At 42.4% G+C, this 14,748-nt stretch overlaps 1 protein-coding gene across 2 annotated transcripts in view; it reads right to left on the bottom strand.

Moving 5' to 3' along the window:
- LOC135263748 (contactin-5-like) overlaps positions 1 to 14,748 on the bottom strand; it is a 382,506-nt gene that overhangs the window by 272,204 nt on the left and 95,554 nt on the right. The window lies entirely within an intron of this gene.

Raw genomic sequence — 14,748 nt, 5'->3', positions numbered from 1 at the left:
CATTTATATTTGCCATGGTGAATAAAAGCTATACTGGTCTTCAGTTGCCTCACAAATTAACTGGAAATACGTTTTCAGTTTAATCTTCAGTTTCAAACCACCATTTGAAAAAAATCCATCAACTGGTTTGTTATTAACCTCTTAGCGCACAGCCCCTAGTGGTGGGCACGCCCGCGTGCCTAAATTACTAAACTCAAACATTCGGTGCTACTGCAACCAAAGTGTGAGATGAAAACAGAAACGCGTTGTTTCAGTTTCATTAGTAGACGATACATGACAACTATGCCGAAAACGGAGTTTCGCAGCCCCACCATTGTCGCTCCCGTCGTTCATTTAACACACACCCCCCCCTGCAGTCTCATCTAAAAAACACCCCCCACCCTTGACATAATGGACAATATTGTCTATCTTGGCATTCATAAAAATATTCTTTCACCACTAAAAAATCGTATTCCGTCATAGCAACAAGATAAACCCGACAATAGCCCTAAGATATGCCTATACAGCAGTGAAAACGCTGCTCACTGAATAACGAAATAAACGAGAAAAAGTTTTTTAAAATGATACCATGTCATTCTACAGTCAATGTCTGGGACTAAATATTGAATAAATATAAAACCTTACTGTTGGTTTTACGTGTAGAGATGTCCCTTTTGAGACTGCGTGGTCATATATTGTCTTGGACAATCCGTTTGGGAAATATAGGCGCATCTGTGACGCCTGGGTATCTTCCAAAATAGCTGTGCGTAACACCACACCTGTTGTTTACGGCGTCGTCGCCCTTTTTAGTACAGTCTGACTAGATTTAGAATTCATTTATTCGGTAGGCGAGAGTATAAGCTTTCTAACGATGTATAACATGTCTAATTCTGCTTTCGGAATAGCGTTTTATAGGTCAGCGTAACAGAAAATATTCTTAGCATAGCATTCACTTACGCAATCACACTCTGTTAGCAGACAAATACGATGCACCTAACGAAACATGTTCAAGGATATTTCGTAATTTCTTGGAAAATACTATTATTATTGAGGACTTCTGAACATAGCTAAGCCATATGTTTGCTGATAGACCTAGCTGACATCGTTTTCTGGAGCAAAACAGAAGCGAATAGAACAATATAATTGATACTGTCTCTCTGTCTCTATCTACTGAACATAGAGGAGATTTCACCATTGCTATGTAAGTATTATCGTTCAAAATATTTCGGTTATATACGTTCTTTTTGAAATTGAGTATTTTTAAATAGGTTAGTGGTGCTATATAATGTAAATATTTCACACTGTAATGTAAGCGTTAGACGGAAGTGTAATAGTTTTTGTGAAGCATGCAACAGTGATGACGTCAGAGCTGGAACATTGCCAAAACGCGGTGGACGGGTGAAAATTGTTTTCATGTTGTCTCATCCCCATACAATAAAACATACGAGAGTACAGAGTATAGAAATACACACAAGTTAATTATTACACATTTAGGTACCGCATTGTGTGACAATGTTTTTGCATAATTTTTTTAATCTGATAGCAATGTTTCATCTTAAACCCTCATAAGGGGCTCATTTATATGCTTTATAATGGACAAAAAACATTTTATTCAATTTTGGAGAGATTTTGGATATGTTTCTGGACACCTAGCTATTTTAGACCACTGTACTGACTGAAAGCTTGTAATTCCCATTTGAAAATTATGCAACAGTGATTTTCTTGAGTCAAAACAGTTGATTTGTAGTGAAATACATGGATATGTTATGATTTACAGCAATGCATAATTTAGACATTTTGGATAGATTTGGAGATGCTGGGTACACTGCTTAGTTTTTGCTTCATACATCTATAGTAGTTCTACATATCCACCCTTAGATTTTATGAACTTGTGGTCAAGAAGTTTTTGACCTAGCACATGTATAGTTTAACCTCCTGCATATATTCAATCTCGCAGTATTTCATTGCGAACTTAAAAAGTGCAAATTTATTTTGGATTTTTTGTCAAAACAATTGCATTTGTGGCACTTTATTTCTTCCAAAATTATGAATATAAACTAATCTGTGTTAGTATTGTAAATTGTACAAATGTCTTGCTTCATTTAAGCCATTTTTCAAGTCTCTGTGGTGTTCACGTCTGGAGTTATAAATCTTTAAATAGGGTACCCCCTAAATGGGCAAGGATTGGCAAAATAATAGGTTAAACTGAATAATTCAAACCAAGAAGGGTAGCACAAAAGGCAATATTCACCCAGCCTTTAAAGAACGCATATAAAACGGCAGGTGTCAAATTATAAAAGGCATAAAGAGATGAGTGATCATGCTATGAATATATACTAACATATACTGACATAATGCATATGCTGATCAACTAATATACATACATCTGATATGCATGCACAAACACTATACGACCAACAGTATCAGGACACCTCTTGGTATGGGGCTTTTTTATGGTGTGGGCTCGGCCCCTTAGTTCCAGTGAAGGCAAATCTTAATGATGCAGCATACAATCACATTTTAGACAATTCTATGCTTCCCAAACAACTTAGGGCAGACCCTTTCTGTTTCAGCATGACAGTGCCCACCGGCACATAGCAAGGTCCATATACCGTAGGAATGGTTTTGTCAAGAAAGGTATGAAAAAACCTGACTGGCCTGCACAGAGCCCTGACTTCAACCCCATCCAACACCTTTGGGATCAATTGGAAAGCCAACTGTGAGCCAGACCTAATCTCGCAATCAGTGCCTGACCTCACAAATGCTCTACTGGCTGAATGGAAGCAAATCCCTGCAACAAAGCTCCAACATCTAGTATAAAGCCTTCCCAGAAGAGTGGAGGTTGTTACAACAAGGGTGGACCAATTCCATATTAATTCCCATAATTGTGAATAAGATATTGTATGTCAGGTGCCCACATACTTTTGGCCATGTAGTGTACACTTCCCACTACATATAAACATAAAAATGAACCAGGAAATAGCCTTTTTTGGACTGATCATTGACAATACAGTAAGTCTGACACGTGACCAGATAAGTAATCAGAGGAAATCCACCACCATCTGTTTCAAGCCCATCTCTCTATAAACTGGCTCCTACAAGTACACACAGATAGATAAAATGTCACTAGGGAAAGGGTCAACTAAACTGAGATGTCACTGCAAATTAAGTATTTCTATGAAGAATATTCAGTTCCATGTACAATAATTTAAGAACCACATGTCATGACAGAGAATGAGCTCTTACTGGCAATTAAATAATTTCAGTCTGGATAAACACTGAGGCTTGATGGTATGCCGATCAAGGTGTATCAACCATTTTTTAAACAAATTTAAGATCCGCTATTTACATGTTTTAATTATTCATATGATAAGGGTATATTCTCCAATACCAAACAAGAAGATTTGATTTCTCTATTATTAATACAAGAGGCCAAAGGTAAATATTAAGATCCAGTTTACTTAAAGAACTGGAGTCCCCTTACACATCAGGGCTGTGATGCAAACATATTAGCAACATGTTTAGCCTATCTTGTTAAAAGGGTCCTGTCTGATATTATCCAAAATCAGACAGGCTTTTTACAGGGACAACACATGGAGATAATATAAGGTAACTGCTTGAAATTACATTATAGAGCATTACGATACATTAATAAAATGTGGCAAAAAGATTTTTAGCAGACTTTGAAAAAGCCTTTGACAAAGTTCATCTGGATTTTATTTACAAATACCTAGAATTTTTAAACAAATCTCAAATAAAACGGGTTAAAATCAAGTATAGTAAATTATGCAGTGGTTATTGGTTAATATAGAGAATGTTACACTATCAAGGCTGCCCTCTATCACCATCCTTATTTATTATGGCAATTGAAATACTTTCAATAAAGATCACATAGGTTCAGACCTCCAGCTTTATATTCATTGCAAAGATACACACAGTTCACCAAATAAGGTACACCATATGTATCTTTACAATGAATATAAAGTTGGAGGTCTGAACCTATTAAATCTAAGGGTCTTGAATCTCTGACATAAAGCCTCCCAGATTTAGAAACTTTTTTCAAATTCAAACTGGTTTTCTAGTAAATTACTAAAGAATGCCCACCAAATGATCCAAAGGGGATTTTTTTTTCCCTTTCTGCAGATAAGAACTACCCACTTCCCATAATGATAGTTTTTAACGGGTCCTTCTTTTTGAAAAGCTGGCTACAATTCCAGTTTTTTTAATTCCACCCTCCAGAAAACAGAAAAAAATTTACAACAAATCATATGGTTAAACTGTAATATATCGATAGACAGAAAAGTACATTTTTTGAAATACATGTTTGATAAACGTGTTTGATTCATTTATTTGTACATATATTAATTTCCATATTTATTCATTTCTTTATTCATTTATGTCTGAACATACTTATTTCCATATTTATTTCTGTATTTCTATGTCATATGATAATGAGGAGCCGTGGCTTTTACATTCAGGCCCTGCAAACAAGCCCAGAGAGGGAGAGTAGGAGGTTGACGTGGGCAGGTGCAAAGAGTGATAGTGTGCAGTTCAGATACCTACCAGAACAACAGTCTGTTGCCATAAGATCGCAGACTCACATTATACCATGCTCTGCCATTCCATGGTGAACTTGTTGAATTCTCTCACTGACCCCAAAAGAGTTGCAATGTCGAGGACAGACAAACCAGTTAATAACTATCCACAGCTTCCACAGGCAGTAGCTATGGGAGAAGGTTGTCCAACTGACCTGATATAATCTGAATTTTGGAGCAAAACCCCCAGGGTCAACCTCTGTGATGCAGCTAACTTGAACTACTTGTCAAAGCATCCACATGAAAGAGTAAAAAATCAGGACTAGCATTTTCAGCCAGTTAGCCAGTCTCCAATCTCCATCAGTAGGCGAGAAAAAGTAGGAGAGAAAAAACTAACATTGCCCATATTACACTGGGCTGGGTCTCAGTACTCAAAACTCTGCTGCTACCTTCATCTTATGCTTAAAACCTTTAAGAATATATTTTACTCTGAATTAAGACATACAGACCATGAAAGCAAAGACAAAACTCCAGGTGCTACCTTGTCATCTTACGTTTACAAACTTCAAATCTATATTTAACACTGAAATTGACATTAATACATACAGAACATGAAAGCCAAAAAACATAAAAATAGTCACAATGTGTAACTGGTGATGAACTGCATTATAGTTTAACCGCCTGGGGCGTGTCTTCACTTTTCACTGGCTGGTAATGTCAGCAAGCTAGCATACTATATCAAAATTATGCAATCTGTTAGTCACTAAAAATCTGTTTACAATTATCCTATGTAATTTTGATTTCTTAACATAAACACACAATACAGCACCCAAAAAATACGTCCAGTAAAAAAATTCACTTGCATATAGCCAAAACAGACTTTTGTTTCACACAATATTTGTGTGAAAAGACAAAGACAAAGAGAGCGTAATTCTGAGAGTTTAACCTGAAATGCACAAGCTCCGATGAAACCGCCGAAAAAAACCAGTACAAAAACCCCACTACAAAGTAAAAGCAAAAAAGCAAAAAAGCAAGGTTGAAGCCAAGGCACGAACAGTCGATCTATGCACTCTGGTATCAATCAAATCATGACAGCCCCCTCATTATAACATGGATGAAGAAATATATAAATAAATGAATATGAAAATAAATATATACAGAAATGTAAATGAATGAATCAAGAAATAAAATAATAAATGTAGATTTGGAACTATTAATTCATTTATTTCTGTTTACATTCATTTACTCATTTTTCTTGCATTTATATTTATTTATTTACTTTTAATATTGGCATTTGGCATTTTTGGTCTGTTCCAGTTTTTGTGGATTTGGTGACATCTGTGGTGACTGCTGGTCACAAAAGTTTGTTTTTACACTTGAAATACCAGAGTTCCATTTTATATTATGAGCACATCGAGTTCTTATTTTTCTCAGATAACCAGCAGTAGCATATTTTTGTAGAAAGAAGACAAAGAGACAAGAGACCAAGAGACAACCACCAATGTCATCTATAATTGTAATATTGAGCGACATATCAAATCTAATTTTAAAAATGCTTTTTGGATTTTAGGCACTTGCAAGTTCCTGTGCATGCCTCATTACATGTGAATATATTACGGGAATGTCACATCTGACACCACATCCCGACACCACAGCGCTAACATCCCCTGTAAAAATGCTGCAGAGGGAACTTATTTTCATATATACACATGAAGTAAGTGGTGGATGTCATGCACACATTGCAAATATGTATTCTTAATTAGTGGGAACCAACCCTGTTCCTGGAAATCTACCATCCTGTAGGTTTTCCTTTCAATCCTAATTTGTCATATCTGACTCTACTAATAAGAAGCTCAATGAGATCTCTAGCTGTTGAATGAGCTTTGTTAGGGTTGAAATGAAAACCTATGAGATGGTAGATCTCCAGGAACAGGGATGTTACCACTGTTCTAAACACTCTGATTAAATCTGGTCTTGGTCAGTTCGTTAACTGTCTCTTCTGATTGAAGATATTTGGTGAAGAGACTCATCTTTCTGCATCGATGAGTTGGTTATAATGGGCAAGTATAATTTTGCCTTTGGTGTAAGATTTGTAAATCTTTCTTCAGTTGTATCCCAGATTTCACTCAATGGCATTTTCAATTGCATGTAATGTGTAATTGCCCAGCATGGATCCTCACTTTTCATTGAGAACTAGTCTAGTGAGAGGGTTGTCGAGTTGAGTCTACACTCTTTCTTGTGATCCGAAATCCTGACAGCCTAGAGGACACCCTTAATCTGTGAGCCACCAGAAACATGGCCTTTTTGAGTTGATAAGAGTTGTAATATATTGTGGGTTTCTCTGCAACTTCACTGAATGTATGGACAGATTTGTGGTTTATTCTTTTTGTCTGAGCTGTGTGTCTGCTGAGCCAGTGTGAAACCTGTAAGCCCTTGCATTTTATTATAAACTTTGTGGATTTTGACATCACAACTTTCAAGCCACCTGATCATGTCAACCAGTCTCCTATTTTCAGTGATTAATGAGAGCTATGTCTCCAAAATGTTATCCTTCAATAACACCTTGAGCACTGTCAGTACATTGGTGTTTGGTGAGATTTCTATCTCTATTTCCAAATAAGAACTGATATACTTTGAATGGTACTCAACGGCAGAATACCAACTGTCCCATCTGGTTTTACATGGTTCAATGGACAGTTTTATTGTTAGGGAAAAAACCTTGCTTTATAAACCGTGCAGAGGCAATGAGTTTAGTACATCTGCTATTTATATTGATGCTGTTTTTATTGTTGTTCTACAAAGATGATGTTACAGTCAGACGTGGCCAAAGTTTCTCCCAGGCCTATTTTATAAAAGGATCACACACAAAAAAAAAACCGTGGTCACCAAATAGTATTTTCATGCATCAATGTTCATAGTTTTTCCTTTTCTAGCTTTTCATTATGTTAAATAATAAGTGAAGTCAAATAAGAACATATTTCAGCAGGCTGAGACAAACCTCAGACTCTTGTTACTTTACTAAAAATATACACAGCATGTTCCTTCCATAATAACCTGCATAAAGTTTTTTTTTTTTTATCAGTGTACATTCTCATGCTCTTACAGGCTTGAAGTAAACTACATTGGCTCACGAAATTTAGGTTTACAGACAGGGATGCAGTTCATTTATGAGTTTCTCTGGTCAAGGTGATGCAAGTCACATCGTTTACAAGGTACACTACTTATTGCCATGATTCTAATGAATTGCAGCATATTTTGGAATATCTAAAATAATGATGCATGCAAATATTTAATGAGCCCTGATTGGCTGATCATCGCATAGCAGCTACCTGAGTAATAGTTAGTTTATTCAGCTGTAAACTCGCAGGATGTCTATAGTTTATGGGTTAAAGCTTAAAGTAATAATCTCGAAGATTTTCATTAAAATAAATGTCTGTTAAGTCACTATCTATCGCCGAATTAGGTAACACAATGGTGATTGAGCCTATTATTATATTAATTTATATTATTATTAATATAATAATTTATAATTAAAGAACTGGGTGTCTGTGGCGACATTCCCAGGAAAAAAATCACAAGCGGCGCATAGTTAGTGAAGCGTTTTCCATCACCCATCAGTGGTTGGTCCGCCAGAGAGGGTAGGCAAAGCAAACGCAACAGGCTCGCTCTTCAACTCACTTGTGTGTGAGCGGTGTACTGTTTTTTCCGGTGTGTGCAAGCGTTACAATAACAGAGGGGGGGGGGGGGGGGCTATGTTTTGTGTAACACGAGAGGTCATATTATTTGTTGATGTAGATTTCGTATTACATTTGATGACAATGTAACGTTACTAAATTACATAGCCTAGCTATTTGCACAGCTAACGCTAGCTACCGGACCATGTCAAGAAAGGCAACATTAGTTTAGACAACGTTGTGCACAGTATCCATCTCTCATATCAGGTAACGTTGCGTTAGCTAGCTAGCTAATGTAATTAACACAATTTAATGTCAGCTTGTGGAGTTTTGCAGAGAAAAACGACTGGCTTGGTTTTCAAGTATGCAAAAACAACTTTATTTGAGCAGATCGCTCTGGAAAACATGCAATCAGACTGCCACGTCAGGAAGCTCTGCTCTCCCTCGCTAAACCCCCGGCTTATCTCTACCTCCCGGCTGACGCGTCACCTGTCAGGTGAGTCTGAGAACCTGGGCGTGTTTCCACAGGGGATTCTGCCTCTCTCCCCCTAGTGCTCACTACACAAACCCCCCAGAATTTACTGTGGCAGCAAAACCACCTAGGGGTCTGGATGACACGGCCAAACCTCCTCAGTTTCTTTCCCGCCGCCCCGGACGGATCAGGACCCATACCAGAGTCAGTTTTAGGGCTGTTACCAGGGTCAGGATTTAAGTCAGGGATAGGATTTCTCGACCTGAGAGCGGGAGGTCGACCTCTGCGCGGAGGACAAGCGACTTCTACCGGCGAATCTAAATCTACGTGCGCCGGCTTTAAGCGGTCTACGGTAATGCGGTCAGACCTACCACCGATATCCAAAACAAAAAATTTCTCCCCGGACTTTAATACCCGAAACGGTCCCTCGTAAGGAGGCTGCAAAGGGCCACGATACTTATCTTGTCGCACAAACACAAAGCGCGCCTCACCCAAACCTGGATGAACGTGGGAGCGTGGCAAACTGTGATGCGTCGTAGGCGAACGATTTCAGACCGTCCCTCAGAACTGGGAGTTGGCGCGTAGCTGACCAAGGCACCGAACAGCTTGGTAAAAACTCCCCTGGTACGTGCAACGGTTGCCCATAAACTAGCTCCGCAGATGATGCTCCTAAATCAGCCTTAGGGGCCGTCCTAAGACCCAGTAAGACCCACGGGAGCGTATCAACCCAAGCGTCCCCCTGCAGTGCAGCGCGGAGGGACACCTTTAACGAACGATGGAAGCGCTCGCACATCCCGTTAGCCTGAGGGTGATACGCCGTAGTCCAATGCAGCGTCACCCCCAACTGCCGAGCTATCGCCGCCCACAACTCTGACGTGAACTGAGCCCCACGGTCGGAGGATAAATCGGCCGGAACCCCGAAACGCGAGACCCACGCATTAATAAACGCCCGAGCCACCTCAGCAGTGGTGGTGGACGTCAGCGGTATCACCTCCGGCCAACGCGTGGTCCTATCTACAACTGTTAAAAGGTGTGTGTAACCCCGCGACGGAGGCAACGGCCCCACTAGATCCACATTAACGTGGTCAAACCACCTTTCAGGGACGGCGAACGGCGCTAAAGGAGCCTTGCTGTGCTTGTGAACTTTAGCCCGTTGACACGCTAAGCAAGCATTCACACCCAGTCACGGACATCCTTTTTCAGGCCATGCCACACAAACCTTCCAGACAATAGCTTCTGCGACGCCTTGCGGCCCGGATGGGATAGGTTGTGTAAAACCTCGAAAATACGCCGCTGCCAAACCACGGGCACCACTGGTCTGGCGACCCCGGTGGACACATCACAAAAGAGTGGGGTGCCTGAAGGACCAAAACTTACCTCCTGCAGCTGCAGACCTGTAGTCGCTGTGCATAACGCCTGCACTTCGGGATCAGACGCCTGGTCAGCAGCCATCTGCGCGTAATCCACCCCTAAATTGACCGCGTCCACTATGGACCGCGAAAGACAGTCAGCCACCACGTTGTCCTTACCTGCGACATGCTGGATGTCCGTGGTGAACTCGGAGACGAATGCCAACTGTCTTTGCTGACGGGCGGACCACGGCTCCGAAACCTTAGCCATAGCTAGAGCTAAAGGTTTGTGGTCTACAAAGGCCGTGAACGTGCGGCCCTCGAGCAGGAACCGGAAATGGCGCACAGCTAAATAAAGAGCAAGGAGCTCGCGATCGAACGCGCTGTAATTGCGCTCAGCAGGACGGAGCTGGCGGCTAAAAAAAGCAAGCGGCTGCCAAACCCCATTTATTAGCTGTTCATGCACCCCGCCAACCGCAACATCTGATGCATCCGTAGTTACAGAAACCGGCGCGTCCGGCTAAGGGTGCGTAAGGAGAGTAGCATTCGCTAATGCCTCTTTAGTTTTAAAAAAAGCATGCGACATCTCGGCCGACCAACTTACCAGTTGCTTCGCTGTAGCCCCTTTAAGGGCAGCGTACAGGGGCAGCATTAGCTGAGCGGCTCTGGGAATGAAGCGATGGTAAAAATTTACCATGCCCAAAAACTCCTGCAAAGCCCGAACTGTAACCGGTCGCGGAAATTTTTGAATAGCCTCGACCTTGGAAGGGAGGGACCGCACCTTCCCTGGTGACGCGGTGGCCGAGGAAATCCACCACGGGAACCCCAAATTGACATTTGGCAAGGTTAATAATTAACCCGTGTTCGCTGAGACGCGCAAAAAGGGCCCAGAGATGGGCCTGGTGCTCATCGCTGGAGGCACTGGCTACCAGGATGTCGTCTAAATAAACGAAAAGAAAAGGCATATCCCGCAAAACCCTATCCATTAAGCGCTGAAAAGTTTGGGCCGCGTTTTTAAACCAAAAGGCATGCGTAAAAACTCAAATAGCCCAAACGGGGTTATTACCGCGGTTTTAGCGATATCTTGCGGCTGAACCGGAACCTGGTGATAACCCGACTAAATCAATTTTCGAAAAAAAAACCTTCCCAGCTAATCGAGCCGAGAAATCCTGTATGTATGGTTATAGGGTAGCGGTCAGGGGTCGTGGCGTCATTCAGTCGTCGATAGTCCCCGCAAGGTCGCCACCCCCCCCCTGTTTTCGGAACCAAGTGGAGGGGTGAGGCCCAAGGACTGCTGGACCTACGCACAATCCCCAAGCGTTCCATGGAGTCAAACTCCGTTTTAGCCACAGCCAGCTTCTGCGGGTCCAACCGCCTTGACCGGGCGTGGACCGGCGGACTCGTAGTGGAGATATAATGCTCCACTCCATGCTTGACGGCTGCCGAAGAGAACGTGGGCGTGGTGAGGTCCGGGAATTCCCTCAGGAGGCGCTGAAACACATCCGCAGATGACAGGGCGCTAGACAGCTTGGACGTCCCGGTGCTGCTGGAAGAACCCGGAAGCGTTGCGAATGTCTCCGCATTCACCAGCCGTCTGTTCCTGACATCGACCAGCAGGCTGTTAGCACACAGAAAATCTGCGCCCAACAACGGAGTAGACACAGACGCTAGCACAAACACCCACTGGAAATGTTGTCCGTCAAAACACAGGTCCACTGCTCGTCTGCCAAAAGTGGGGATAGTGCTGCCGTTGGCTGCCTCCAGAGGTGGTCCATGACCCCCAGTCTGTACGTCCAAAGCAGACGCAGGGAGGACGCTAACCTGCGCGCCTGTATCGCATAGAAATCGCCGATCAGAAACAGAGTCCGTAACAAAAAGCAAACTGCTAGCCTGGCCGACACTCAATGCAGCTAATGAGCGTCGGCTCTGCTGTTTCCCGACACGAAAGAGCAAGGTGGACGGCACTTCTTAGCGCGTGGGCCAAACCTGGCATGATAGTAGCAGAGGCCCGCTGTAAGTCGTTGCTGTTGGGCAGCGGCGATGACATCCTCCCGGATAGCCTGCCCATCAGCAGCGCCAACCACCCTTACTGCAGGACCGGGCAGCCGGCTGGAGTTTAAAACTTTATCAGCTTCCCTGGCCAGAGCCCTGTGGTCTTTCAACGGGGAACCTGCCAGAGCTGCACGCACTTGACTGGGCATCTGCTGCATAAATAATTCCCGGAATATGAAGCAAGGTTGGTGGTTACCCAAAAGTGTCAGCATATGGTCCATTAATTCCGAAGGTTTTACAGCTCGAAAGTCTCCAAAAGGAGCTGTTTGAGAGACAAGTACTTATCCTCTTCCGGAGGATCCTGGAGTAGGCTTAATACCCGCGATGCTGTCGAACTATTCAAAGCCGCAACCACGTAGTAGTATTTCGTGTCCTCCTGCGTTCAACGCGAACTGAGCCTCCGCTTGAGCGAACCACACGGCGGCATGTTCCTGCCAGAACTCCGGGAGCTTGAGAGCGACGGCGTGCATCTTTCGCAGAGAAAAGAACAACTTCGGAATTGTCCGAAGAAGCGTCAGGGTCACCAATGTGGAGTTTTGCAGATAAAAACGACTGGCTTGGTTTTCAAGTATGCAAAAACAACTTTATTTGAGCAGATCGCTCTGGAAAACATGCAATCAGACTGCCACGTCAGGATGCTCTGCTCTCCCTCGCTAAACCCCCGGCTTATCTCTACCTCCCGGCTGACGCGTCACCTGTCAGGTGAGTCTGAGAACGTGGGCGTGTTGCCACAGGGGATTCTGCCTCTCTCCCCCTAGTGCTCACTACAAGCTAACAATTTGAAAAAACGCTAGCTAACGCTACCAACCGGTACCGACCTCGCGAAACGTCTCTCGAATGCAATGCTACCTTGTTGCAACGTTGCAATGTAGCTAACTAAAGGTCAGTTCAGATCAATGATTCGCAACAAGACTGGATGCAACTTGCAAAATTCCAAGACGTCTGATTGTAAACGTTCTAACTGCACTTGGCGATTTGAAAAGGTGGGTCTTTAGAGACCCCAGGCAACGGCTTCAGATGCTCTGCACCTAACCAGTTCTCACCGCTGCAATTTTCTCTGCAACATTCTAAACCCGTTTCGTCTCGTTGCGAATCATTGATCTGAATTGGCCTTAACGTTACCGTTATTTACATTGCCATCAAGTTCATCAGTATGTTATAATGATCGGAATAAAGCCGTCTTTACACACAGCATTAACCAGGGGTATAGGTGGAGCAGAGCCAGGTCTGATTTCAGTGTAAAATGTGAGAAAACTAAATAAAAGAATACAGCAGTATGGATTAGCGTTATTATTTTATTACGCTTCCTCATATGGTCCTTCAGCCTTGCCCTTTTTTGATGAAATCTCCTTTGTTTTTGTTTTAATATTCTTGTTCTGATTGCTAATTTAACACCCAGCTCTGCTTTATTCTCAAACAGTTTGCTAGCAAAACCAGAAACACCAGCAGTAACATTTTGCAAGGCAGTTGTTTCAAAAATATCACACAACAATCATTCACGAGAAAGACTGTTTAGTGTGCACGAGATACATAATTGTACGAGCCGCAGCGAATACCGCAAATTCTTCTCTGCAGTGTAAAGATGGTCATACTGGGCAAAAGGTGGATAAAGAACGTCTGTGGAAATTGATCATCACTAATTCTACCCCAGGTCTGCTACAGCATTTTAACCCAGCTCGGCAGTGTAAAGGCAGCTTAAGTTAACCTAATGTTAGACAATGAATGAGTGTGTACATGACGTTACTTTTATAACAACCATTTTTTATTTAGTAAATAGTAATGACTGACGTCACACAGGCAACACTGGTTGGATCCAGTTGGGTCTCTGGGAAGTGAGGTCCAAAAACACACCTGCAATTACTGCCTTTTGCCATTGGTACCGCCAAAGAGAACGAAACAGAAATCTTCGAGATTGTAACTTTAATTTAAAAAGAATATTATTACAGCAAAAACCATCAATATCGCATGCATCAGGGCAATTTTCATTTGTATGAGTGAAAGGTAAGTGAGTGTTAAATCCAAGCAGCACGACTAAAAGCTTCATTCTTGTTGCACTGGGCTTGCAAATAATTTCCCTTCACTCATCTGTCCCCTCCATACAGGTGCTATTAAATTGCAGCCATTTATTTAACATTTGGATGGGACTGCAGGCTGCATAATATGTCTTCAGTGCACCCCCACACAGTGATGAAACACTGAACCAAGGCTGATTTTACACACAAAATGCTGTGATTCTCTCTCTCTCTCTCACACACACACACACAGACACACACATTAGTAGTGTTCTTGAAGCATTTTAAATTTAAGCTCTTCTCAGCAGGCCCTTGTCATTTTTAAGCAAAGGAAGGACAGATTCAGAGCTGTAGTTATCTATACACATCAACTGGATCAACCTGTGCCTGCTCACCAGAAAGTGAGCACAAAGACAAAACAATGCTTTAATTATGCTCGCTTCGGGGAAGGTTTCTCCTTGTTGTTGTGCCCCCACAATTATGATCTCGCTGAGCTGTCGTCCTGTGAGGCCTGACGTGTCAAGTGGTTTGGACCCTCCTTCACTGACGGGGACGCTAGGGCAGGAACTGCAGCCTGAGCAGAGGAACAAGTGACAGGTAGGCAATCGCCACAGAGGGGGACTGAATGTGCTTGAAAGGTAGCATTAAAAATGATTAATCTCCTTATTTTCCCCC

This window comes from Anguilla rostrata, chromosome 9, assembly GCF_018555375.3.
Source record: "Anguilla rostrata isolate EN2019 chromosome 9, ASM1855537v3, whole genome shotgun sequence".
NCBI classification, from domain to species: domain Eukaryota; kingdom Metazoa; phylum Chordata; class Actinopteri; order Anguilliformes; family Anguillidae; genus Anguilla; species Anguilla rostrata.
This window is presented reverse-complemented; position numbering and strand designations above follow the sequence as displayed.